At 40.5% G+C, this 12067-nt stretch overlaps 1 long non-coding RNA gene across 1 annotated transcript; it reads right to left on the bottom strand.

Moving 5' to 3' along the window:
* Positions 1-3710: 3710 nt before the first annotated feature.
* Positions 3711-10755, bottom strand: LOC134299388 (uncharacterized). The gene is made up of 4 exons (XR_010006588.1): positions 10646-10755; positions 7122-7231; positions 5853-6059; positions 3711-4771 (listed from the first exon to the last, which is right to left on the bottom strand). It is a non-coding gene; the product is annotated as an uncharacterized LOC134299388 (long non-coding RNA).
* Between the last annotated feature and the right edge of the window lie 1312 nt (positions 10756-12067).

Raw genomic sequence — 12067 nt, 5'->3', positions numbered from 1 at the left:
ATGGGCCAGCACTCGGAACTCGGCTATGTACTGGGACAAGGGTCTGTCCCCTTGGGAGAGGTGCCGGAGTTTGTGGCCGGCCGCCTCCAAATTGTCCTCGATCCCCCAAGTCGCCTTAAGGTGATCCAAGAAGTGTTGCGCTGATCTCAGATGTGGGGAGCCTTGGTCGAACAGTGCCGTCGCCCAGTTGGCCGCTGGCCCGTCTAGGAGACTGTAAATCCACGCCACCTTGATGTCTTCTTGGGGAAACTCGGCATTACGGGCCTCTAGATAAGCCTGGCATTGGCGACAGAAAACATGAACCTTAGAAGCTTCTCCAGAAAACTTGGTTGGCAACGCCAGGGCCGGGAGACGGATTCCGCATTCCTTCAATCCCCTTATTTCCCCCTCCTGCGCATTGAGCTTATCTCGGATGCGGTCCACTTCATCCTTGTCGATGGTGTAGCTGAGTGGCTGGCCACCCGGTCTGGCTCCGGTAGACATTCTGGCCTAGGTTAATTGGTGCTTAGGGTGGCGGAGTCAAACTGTCACGACCCAGGCTGCAGAGCACCAATAACCATACACAGAGGCCAGAATCTATCTAATATCTTTATTAAGGAAATAAGTAAAGGCAATAAAAATAAGTGTAGAATATAGTTCAGAAGAAGACCTTTCAGGAAAGGTCAATTATAGTCCAGGAAAACAATGTCCAATATAAAATATTAAGGTCCAAAGTTGTAATCCAGTAACCGAAACACTCACTTTGCCAAGCAAAGTGAGGGGAGATGACAAGGTTCTTAGTCCAAGGAACTTGATGTAAGGCTAGGAAGTAAACTTGATTCTTGGAACACAAGGCTTGATACAAGGCAACAAGGAACGAGGAACAGGGACAAGATCCGTGGTAAATACTTGGCAAGGTCCGGGAAGCAAGGCAAGGTCCTGGAAAGCAAGGCTGAGTCCTAGGAAGCAAGGCAAGGTCCGTGAAGCAAAACAAGGCTGGAAACGGGAACGAAGGCTTGGAAACGGGAGTAGCGCTGTCCACACACAACCTACTCCAGTAGCTGACGAATTGACTCCGCAAGATTCCTACAGGGCAAAGAACCTAAATAGGGTCTCGTTTTCCCACCAAAGAACACTTCTCTGGGGAACCAGAACCGAAAGTCAATCTCTGTGTCCAGATGCATGACTCCCTAAAGTTTCTCATGAAAGCAGTCTTAATCAGCTGAATGCCTGGCTGCGATTCTCAGGCTTCTGCGATTAGCCTGTTGAACTCCTTTTTGTTGTTGATAATAATTACGGCGAGAAAATGGGGGAGATTTTGACTCAGGGCTTGTTTGGCAGATTTCTGGAAGACAAACCTCCTGCAGGTGCAAGGGCTCCAATTCAGGCTGGGAAAGTTCCAATTCTGGCTGAAACGGTGGAAAACCCAAGTTTTCCTCTTCATCTGTCACCACAGCGCTAGGAACGGGACTACATGGCCCATGAGTCATCACACCTTTTGGGTTTGAGAAGACAGACTCAATCAGTCTCACGGCCGTTTGAAGGGGCTTCGATCCCCTTTGCGTTTCCATGAGGGAATATATAGGAATCCCAGAATTTTCCATTTAGCCCAAGTAGGCAAAGAGGGCTAGTTGGGATTCACTCTGGAACTGAGACGACGCGAGGAATACATGGGGTTCATGCAGGGATGGGGGGGGGTAGAGAGGTCCCTGATATCAAGAAGTTCATAAAAGACATGGGAAAGAGCCGTCCTTAGGTATTTTTTAAGAGTAGGCAATCAATTCCCCCCCCCTGAATTCCCCCCCCCAAACTGGGGGGGAAGGCTGAGCAGCAAGGAGGGAAGCTGCAAAGCACCGAGAAATGAGAAGGAAGCCGTTCCTCGGAGCTTTGCAGACCAGAGAAGCGAGCGCCGCTTATCTATTTGGCATAGAGCCGAGGAATGCCTTCCTGGCGGAGCCAGGATTTGACTGAACGGCGCCCCCAACATGTCGCCACAGGCAAATGCCTAGTTTGCCTGGGGGGTGAACCGCCCCTGGGAAAGACAGTTTCCTAGATTGCGTTGCCTATGCTTATTCATTTAAAAAGGCAAACTCGTTCATTAAAAAATCCGATTTTTGCAGGCTAAGGAAGTGAAAGCAGATCGGACACAGTTTATTGCTCTGGGTTAATATGTAATGAAAGACAGTAGAGCTTCAATGGAGAGAATGCCTGAGGTTTTTCTGTTGCTGTAAGAGAGGAAACAATGTATTCTATGTGACTGAGGTTCTTCTGGAAGGGAAAACCAGGGTTCCTGTGAGCCTGTGGAGCTCCTGGCAGAAATCAGCTGTATGTCAGAGTAATGTGGGTCTGGGGGCTTGTGTGTTCAACATCAAAACATCAGTAGAGATTGCTTCTGGAACATGGCTACACAATCTGAAATCATACAAGGCTTTCATCATTTGGAGAGAGAAGAAAACTTTCCCAAAGCTCCCCACTAGGTGTCAGTCTGGTTCCAGATTTCAATTTTCTCCTGTTTCCACTATCAATATTTTAAAATTTTGGTTTGACCTAAAGTTTACAAAAAGTCCATAGGAATACTGAATGGTTTACTTATGAGAAGAGAACTGCCTTGGATATATAAAAAGTGAAAGCACTATAGCAAGCTAGGCTTTGTTTCCTTAAATGCCATGGGGAAAAAAAGCTATATAGTATGTCGGATGTACACTTTTTAAAAAGCACTATTGTCAACACACATTCAAAATGTTATTCTTTAGATGAATTCCGCACTTAACAAAAGATGGAGTTTAGCATCCAAAGGAATAATACAGCTCTGCTGCACAAGTTATTCTCCCCCTCTTTGTCAGAAAGCCAGGCACACATCCACACTCCAAATGAAAATAATGGCACAGCCTAAACAAAGGACAACAGCAAGGCCATTGTGAATAGAGATTTCCCCTGATTCACTATGGAATTCACATTCACTATGGAATAGACAATTCGTCTGATGAAAACTAATTGTATTTCAGTAGCAGAAGAAAATGGGGAGAGGGGTGACTAGCTATGGCTAAGGAACATATTTCTGATTGTTTTTAGAATTCATGCCCTAGCCTTTAAAAACCAAATGCATTAAACATACATCTTCCAAAAATGTACTAGTTTTCCATTGACTTAAATAAAAGGAATATATTACTAAATGAGGGGTATGCAAAAGCATCTCTGTATGGCATTGGTATCTGATGACTGGAAGATCTTAGGCTCATAGAATCATAAACCACATGGACCATTTAGTCCAATTCCCTGCCATGCAGGAAAAGCAAAATCAGAGCTGTCCTGACAGATGGCTGTCCAGCCTCTGTTTAAATGCCTCCAAGGAAGGAGCTTCCACCACACTCTGAGGCAGAGAGTTCCAATGTTTAACAGCTCATACGGTCAGGAAGTTCTTTCTAATGTTCCTCTTTCCCGTCATTTGAACCTGTAACTCTGAGTCCTGGGGCCCTTCCAGACAGGTCCAACATCCCTGGATCTGATCCCAGGTTTTCTGCTTTAAACTTTATTATAAGAGTTCACACTGCCAGATAATCTGGGATAAACAGAAAACCTGGGATCAGATCATGGGATATAGGGCCTGTCTGGAAGGGCCCCTAGGCCCTTTCCACACTGACATATAATGCAGGAAAACATGATGTAAGAGTTATTAGAAGCTAGAAAATATATGTACATAAATATAAAGAGAGGAATTGAGAGGGGCCAAAATACTTTGAGGTGGAGGCTCCTTCTTTGGAGGCTTTTAAGCAGAGGGTGGATGGCCATGTCGGGGGTGCTTTGAATGCGATTTCCTGCTTCTTAGCGGGGGGACTGGATGGCCCATGAGGTCTCTTCCAACTCTACTATTCTATGATTCTATGATCTTTTTAAAATGTGAAATCTCTTTTTAAATGTTTAATGCTCACAGGTTGGCTACCGATTTAGGTCAGCAATTTAGATCACCAAGACAGCAATGACAATTTGAATCCATATTTGCTATTGAAATTTGATTCCATTTTCTAAATGCTAGTGGAAATTAACTGACATTAATTAATACTGCAGGAATATGGTTACTGTGTGCTTATGAATTGTTTCTGATCCTGATCCTGATCGGATTATCCAGAGGCTTGGATAAGCGAGGCTTGGATTAGTGAGACTCTACTGTACTTCAGATTTCCAGATAAGGGGGATTCAGCCTGTGTGGGGTTCCGTGTTTATTCCAGCTATTAGCCAATATTTATTCCCAGTAAGCTAGGAAATGATTAATAAGAATTTCAAGAATGTTTTAACCTCTTTTTATCACTATGATCGATTCTTTATGATCTGGAAGGGAAAGCTTGCCCAAAAAAAAGGTTTAAACATGTGAGACTTCTGACATGGATAAATTATCTATTTTCCACTTTATAGCACCTTTCAGTCTTCCGGGCAAAGTTCAAAAGTAATGTGATCACTGGAATTTTTCGTGATGCAGTATATTCCACCCAAAATGTGTAACAATTACAAAGAAAAACACCCAACTGATATAAAATATAAAAATCAGCACTAAGCCCATCAACTTACCATTAATCACTGGGCAATCACTGTCCTTTGGATCCTGAAGTCTAGACAAAGCCAGCACAGCTTGTATTCTCACATTTGGAACTTTGTCTTTCACTCGGAGCAGCATGGCACTGTTAATTTTATCAAACAGCTTATCTCCAATTTCAGCATTCTCTGGCAGACTTCCCAAAAGTTTATTAATAAGTTGGCATACTCGGAATCTAACTGCATTGTTGTTGGCATTATGGGACTTTAAAAAGAAGGAGTTTATTTTTAAGCATCCTTGTATTATTCTTATATACGCATTATGCATTCAAAATTCAGAAAAGTAACTATATAACTTCATATTAACAAAATGTATGTTCCACATTCTTTTGAAGTTATGCTACCATTCTGATAGATACAGGTCTAACCATAAGTCTACCTAATTTGAGTGTGGGCTGAGCCGATACTAGAAGTGTTTATAGTAAGAAAACAGATGTCACATTTTTAATAATTATAACTTTATTTTTGTACCCCGCCTCCATCTCCCCAAAGGGACTCGGAGTAGCTTACATATGGCACAAGGTGCCTAAAACAACATGAAATAATCACCCAAAATATCATAATATTGAAGTTATTTATTTTAAAGAAAATAACATCAACACATGGTTCACTACTATGCAGACTGATAAACTATCCAGAAAATAATAATTGAGATTGAATGTCCCTTATCCTAAATGTTTGCGACAAGTGGTGTTTTGGATTTTTTCAGATTTTGGAACATTGTGAAATAGTGGAAATCCAAGCACTGCTTCTTGGCAGGGGGTTGGACTGGATGGCCCATGAGGTCTCTTCCAACTCTACTATTCTATGATTCTATGATTAAGCACAGAGCTTGACACAAATGCCTCTTGCCATTTCAAATCCTTATATTGATAACCAGCCTCAAGTCTCATTTGTTTCCTACTTGTCTTGTGTATGAGAAGCTAGGAGAGAGACTGAGGATATTACGTATCTGATATTGTATTTGAAGGGAAACAATATCTGGGAAAGCCTGATTCTGCCTTGTAAAAGAATGGGCAAGTGAGCTACAACTATTGGCTCAAAGGCAGAAACAGGCAACTGACTGCAAAAAGTGGAGAATTCCGGGTTCCAGAGTAGGGTTGCTCAGCCTGTATTATTAAAATATCTATCCATTATCAGATTTTATTTATTTATTTATTTACAGCATTTATATTCCGCCCTTCTCACCCCGAAGGGAACTCAGGGCGGATCACATTACACATATAGGCAAACATTCAATGCCTTTTAACATAGAACAAAGACAAACAAACATTTTCTTATGGTACCTCAAGTAGAAAGTTGAACAAATAATTCAGAAGTGAATTTTCTGTTTCTTCCTCTTCAGCATCATCTTCTAATGGCTCATAAAGGGAAGCAACAAACTTGGCCACAAAATTAATCACTTTTTCCACTGCAGGTTCCCGTTTGTAGATTATTAAGGCATACTTAAGATAATGAACAAACTCCTCATGAAAACCGCTTTTTTCCTGCAACTAAAAGTTACATCATACTCAATATGATTTCATTTTCACAACTGAACTTTAGCAGAACAGAAAGAAGCAGAAGCGGAAAACACATTATACCTGTTCTGTCAAAGGAGTAATGTTTAAACCACATGTCAAGAAAACAGGCTACCCCTGCCCATCCCATTTCTAGTTCCACCATTCTTCTCACAAGGAGAGCTTCCATTACATGGGAACACCTCTGCTTTAACTGGAACAAATACATTCCAACTGTATTGACAACAACCATGTGAAAAGAAAACTATTCCAATCAGACTGGAACATGTCCAATCACAGCAACTGCATTAGAGAAAGAAAATATGGAGCTTGTCTGCTCCACTCTTAACATTTTAGGTAGTTAGAGCATAGGCCTTTTAACCATCTTTAAATTAGTGCCTCTCAACCTGAGGCCCCCAGGCGTTTTTGGCCTACAACTCAAAAAACAAAAACAAAACCCCAGCCAGTTTACCAGCTGTTAGGATTTCTGGGAGTTGAAGGTCAAAACATCTGGGGACCCACAGGCTGAGAACCACTGCTTTAAATAAAACTGTTTCATCAACATAGTTCAGGTCTTACAAATTCATATAGATATGTCTGCCCTTTCATCTGGGCAGGGAGGCAGCTAGGTAAAAACACCATCAGATTGCTATTACAGTATCAGCTGAACATCACCCTGCCTTGTTTCCAGTGTTCAGAAAATTGAACACACTCTGGAGGAAAGAAACTATTGGTTTTTTCCCTTTCTTTCCCTCCTTAGTTTGCTATTTTTTTCTTTCTCAGCTTGCACTCTTCTCTATCCACAGATGTGCTTCTAGAAGTATAATTTACTTGCAGTAAGTTTATATTTTTTAAAGATGCTGCAGTCTTTTATAAGTGTTTTGAACCACTCAGTTAATTCTAGAGCACTGCTTCTTAAACAGTGGGTCCTGGCCCCCTTAGCAAAATGATGCAGTCATGAAAAAATTGGTAAGAGTAAAAGATGGAAATTGGTTACGAGTGGAAAAAGTTTAAGAGCAAAAAGGATATCAGTCAAAGTAAATGTATAATATTTACCTCATCATAGGTCTGTTTTAAAGATGTCACCAGCTTTGCATGGTTTTGATGAGGTTTTTGAGTTTGCTGAAAGGCCTCCTTTATATGAAGTGTTTTTCTCCCTTTCATAGCTGCAAAAAGATAGATTACTTAAAAGACGAGTGCTAGAATACATTCATTGACTCCTACAACATGGTAGCATCATCCTTTTACCATCATGTTTTGTTACAGCATATTGTAACTGGATTTTAATCTTTGATTGTTTTGAATCGTATGTTCTTGTCTTATGTTTATTATTTTTACTATGTTTAATTTGTTGTATGGTTTCTTTTTGGCAATTGAATGTTTTGCTATGTTGGAAACTGCCTTGACTCCTCTTGAGAAGATAGGGTGGTATATAAAGTTTTATGTATGTATGTATGTATTTATTACAGGGCATTTTTCTAGCTGTGCTTCAAACAGGTCTTGTTTTGTTCCCATTATATTACTAACACGAATATAAGACTATTAATGAAAGCTAGTTCAAATCTAACTATTTATTATACCTTGTTTTCTGCATCTCCATAGTGATTTACAAACAAAATTGTGAAACTAAATACCCTGCAGTCTTTAAAGCAGCCTCAGGTGGACGAGATAGGTATTAAACACTCTCTTGGCTCTATATTTATTTATAAGTTGCCTTTTGCAGCAAAGCCTCCCATTTATTAAGACATTATTGAAAAACTCATTTATATTCTACAAATTGATGCAGTATGTAAATAACAGACACTGCAACCTTATAGCAGATCAGACTACGAAGTATCTCTCCTCCTAATCTGGTATTGAATTGTCTCGCTAGCAGCATTTCTCTAGAGCTCAGGCAAGTTGTTCTCTATTATTTCTAACATATACCTGATCTTTTTTCAAAATCCAGGATTCTACACACCTGTCCTCACAGCTCTAATACACACATATAAACACAATGCAATTTAAATATATATCTTTACAAACACAGAACAAGATCAAAGCATCAATACTAATAGGAGTAATAATACAATAGCAGTTAATATGGAATCATAATGCTATCATTACAAGTAATTATTAAAGGATGCGTCATCTCTATGCTATAATGTTTATAAAAACAAGCATATTTTCTCCTGTCAGATTGAGGCAGTTACAGCATTTAAATTTTGGTGTAAAACTTAACAGAAACTGAGCTTCTGTAATGGTGAATCATAACTTGGAAATTATGTTATATTTAGTTTGAAGGATACATAATTAGACAATAAAGCTTGTATTAAAGGAAATAGACTGAGAGGGCAATATTACCATTATCTGGAGGGTGGAAACCAAGCTGTTTTTCCAACATACAGTAGAGTCTCACTTATCCAAATTAGGTTATGATTTTACAAATTAAGAACCAAAACATCATGTTATACAACAAATTTGACAGAAAAAGTAATTCAATACGCAGTAATGTTATGTTGTAATTACCGTGTTTACGAATTTAGCACCAAAATATCATGATATATTGAAAACATTTACTGCAAAAATGGCCTGGATTATCCAGAAGCTTGGATAAGCGAGGCTTGGATAAGTGAGACTCTTCTGTATTCGCTTATCCAACGTTCTGCCAGCCCGTTTATGTTGAATAAGTGAGAGACTACTGTATTATATATGTATACATATGTGTGTATATATAAAAATATATATGAGTGTGTGTGTGTGTAAACAAGCAAGCAAGCAAATTACGGTGCATGACCAGCAGAAAGTGGGCACAATATGTATATATGGATACATATACAGTAGAGTCTCACTTATCCAAGCCTAGCTTATCCAAGCCTCTGGATAATCCAAGCCTCCGGATAAACCAAGACATTTTTATAGTCAATGTTTTCAATATATCGTGATATTTTGGTGCTAAATTCGTAAATACAGTAATTACAACATAACATTACTGCGTATTGAACTACTTTTTCTGTCAAATTTGTTGTATAACAAAGTTTTTGTGCTTAATTTGTAAAATCATAATCTAATTTGACATTTAATAGGCTTTTCCTTAATCCCTCCTTATTATCCAAGATATTCGCTTATCCAAGCTTCTGCCGGCCCATTTATGTTGGATAAGTGAGAGACTACTGTGTGTGTGTGTGTGTGTGTGTGTATATATATATATATATGGATATAAATATATGTATGCATATATATATAAATATATGAGTGTGTGTGTGTGGAAGCAAGCAAGCAAGCAAGCAAATTACGGTACATGACCAGCAGAAAGTGGGGCACAATGTGTATATATGGATACATATACAGTAGAGTCTCACTTATCCAAGCCTCGCTTATCCAAGCCTCTGGATAATCCAAGCCATTTTTGTAGTCAATGTTTTCAATATATCATGATATTTTGGTGCTAAATTCGTAAATACAGTAATTACAACATAACATTACTGCGTATTGAACTACTTTTTCTGTCAAATTTGTTGTATAACATGAAGTTTTGGTGCTTAATTTGTAAAATCATAATCTAATTTGATGTTTAATAGGCTTTTCCTTAATCCCTCTTTATTATCCAAGATATCCAAGCTTCTGCCGGCCTGTTTATGTTGGATAAGTGAGAGACTACTGTGTGTGTGTGTGTGTGTGTGTGTATATATATATATATATATATGGATATAAATATATGTATGTATATATGTGATCATGGTGTCTCCCCTGCCAGGTAAGTATATATGTGTGTGTGTATATATAAATATATATGTGTGTGTGTGTGTATGTAAGCAAGCAAATTACGGTACATGACCAGCAGAAAGTGGGGCACAATGTGTATATATGGATACATATACATTTATTTATGAAAACCAATTTACAGAATGCAATCCCGGGTACATTTGAATCAATCTTTCAACAGCCCATTGAAATAAAAGAAGTTCCTTTCTAGGCAACCAGTATCTCTTAAATCCCAACAAGGATCATGAAGAAAAATGGGAAAGAAACGGCAAGCTTTTCTCCGTTTACAGTAGAGTCTCACTTATCCAACATAAACGGGCCGGTAGAATGTTGGATAAGCGAATATGTTGGATAATAAGGAGGCATTAAGGAAAAGCCTATTAAACATCAAATTAGGTTATGATTTTACAAATTAAGCATCAAAACATCATGTTATACAACAAATTTGACAGTAAAAGTAGTTCAATACGCAGTAATGCTATGTAGTAATTACTGTATTTACGAATTTAGCACCAAAATATCACGATGTATTGAAAACATTGACTACAAAACTGCGTTGGATAATCCAGAACGTTGGATAAGCGAGTGTTGGATAAGTGAGACTCTACTGTATGTGGTTCGGTGACAGGATTTCCCCCATTTGTTTAAGGTGCCTTGCGAGGCGGGTGAATCCATCCCAAGGAAATATCCCTCGACTGAATTCTCCTCACGGGTTTGTCGAGAGGAGGAAGCGAGAAAGAGACACAGTTACGAGTTCCCTCGGGGAGTAATAAGCAGGTAACAAAGGCACGAGATAGAGGTGACCCCCCAAAGCTCCCCAACAGGCGCCGCCTCACCTGAGCGACGGACACACAAACACTCCTTCTCTTCGCGCTGCTTTCTTCAAATGTTTTACGCTTCCGCCCAAAGATCCCGCCTTTCGTTGCAGTGTCTCGCGAGATTTGAGGTCGAGAACGCTTGAAAGGGGGCGGTGGGAATGTTTGAACCACGGAGAGGCGGGAAGAGGAAGAGATGGGGAAAGGAAGAGGCGCCCCTCACTTGGGGGAGAGCCATGGGGCGGGTCTCGGGTTGTTGCTGTCCTCACAAATGACAGACGCCTCTTTCCCTCCTCTCTAGGTAACATTATTTGAAAACCAGTAGAAATAGCCCTGGGCGAGCCACACTCTCTCAGCCTCAGAGGAAGGTAAGGGCTGACAACCCCACTCCATAAGCAAACCTTGCCCAGAAGTGATCACCACACAATAGTAATGCTTTCTTGTCCAAGGCTTGGCCGGAATCGCTGGATTGCCCTGAGTTTTCCGTGCTGTATGGCCATGTTCCAGAAGCATTCTCTCCTGACGTTTTTGCCCACAAGCATGTGGACAATTTCAACAGAAAGGAGGAAACCAGAAAATTAACCTGGCTACCAGTATTAAGAAAAACTAAAAAATCAGGATAGTAAATAAAGAACAACACTCTGAAATCAGGGGAATTCTAGACATGAAACGATCAGGGCCAGCTAACACCTCCCAACAGAATTCCCACCAGGCAGGAAGCAGCCAGGCTTTGAAGTTGAAAGGACATTCAATGCTAAGATGGCCAATTGAAACATTCACACTTGCCTCAGGCAGGGGAATTCAAGACAAGAAACAATCAGGGCCAGTTAATGCCTCCCAACAAAGGATTCCCCCAGGCAGGAAGCAGCCAGGCTTTGAAGCTGAAAGCAATCCATCTTTTAGATCAGAGCAGGCCCTTAGCCAAGGGGGCAGTTTAGGGGTTCAGACTGTCATGGTTTGCAAAGGCACTGTGCCATATGTGTGTTAACTAGAAAATGAAGTGCATTAAGCCAATTGGCTGAACCTGCAAAGACCTGGAATTGATTGGATACTGTTTCTGTTCTGCTGCTGTAAAACCAGTTTGGACAAGTTTTTTTCCCAGTGCTTTTTTTTTTTTCGTGTCAGGAGCAACCGGAGTTGCTTCTGGAGTGAGAGAATTGGCCATCTGCAAGGACGTTGCCCAGGGGACACCCGGATGTTTTGATGTTTTACCATCCTTGTGGGAGACTTCTCTCATGTCCCTGCATGGAGCTGGAGCTGATAGAGGGAGCTCATCCGCGCTCTCCCCGGGTGGGATTCGAACCTGGCAGCCTTCAGGTCAGCAACCCAACCTTCAAGTCACGAGGCTTTAGTCCACTACACCATTGGGGGCTCCTTTCCAGTGCTGACTGACTACTGCTGGAGTAGAGAGCGGTGTACTCAGAGAGGCATTGCTATTTTTTA

This window comes from Anolis carolinensis, chromosome 5 (genome assembly GCF_035594765.1).
Source record: "Anolis carolinensis isolate JA03-04 chromosome 5, rAnoCar3.1.pri, whole genome shotgun sequence".
NCBI lineage: Eukaryota > Metazoa > Chordata > Lepidosauria > Squamata > Dactyloidae > Anolis > Anolis carolinensis.
This window is presented reverse-complemented; position numbering and strand designations above follow the sequence as displayed.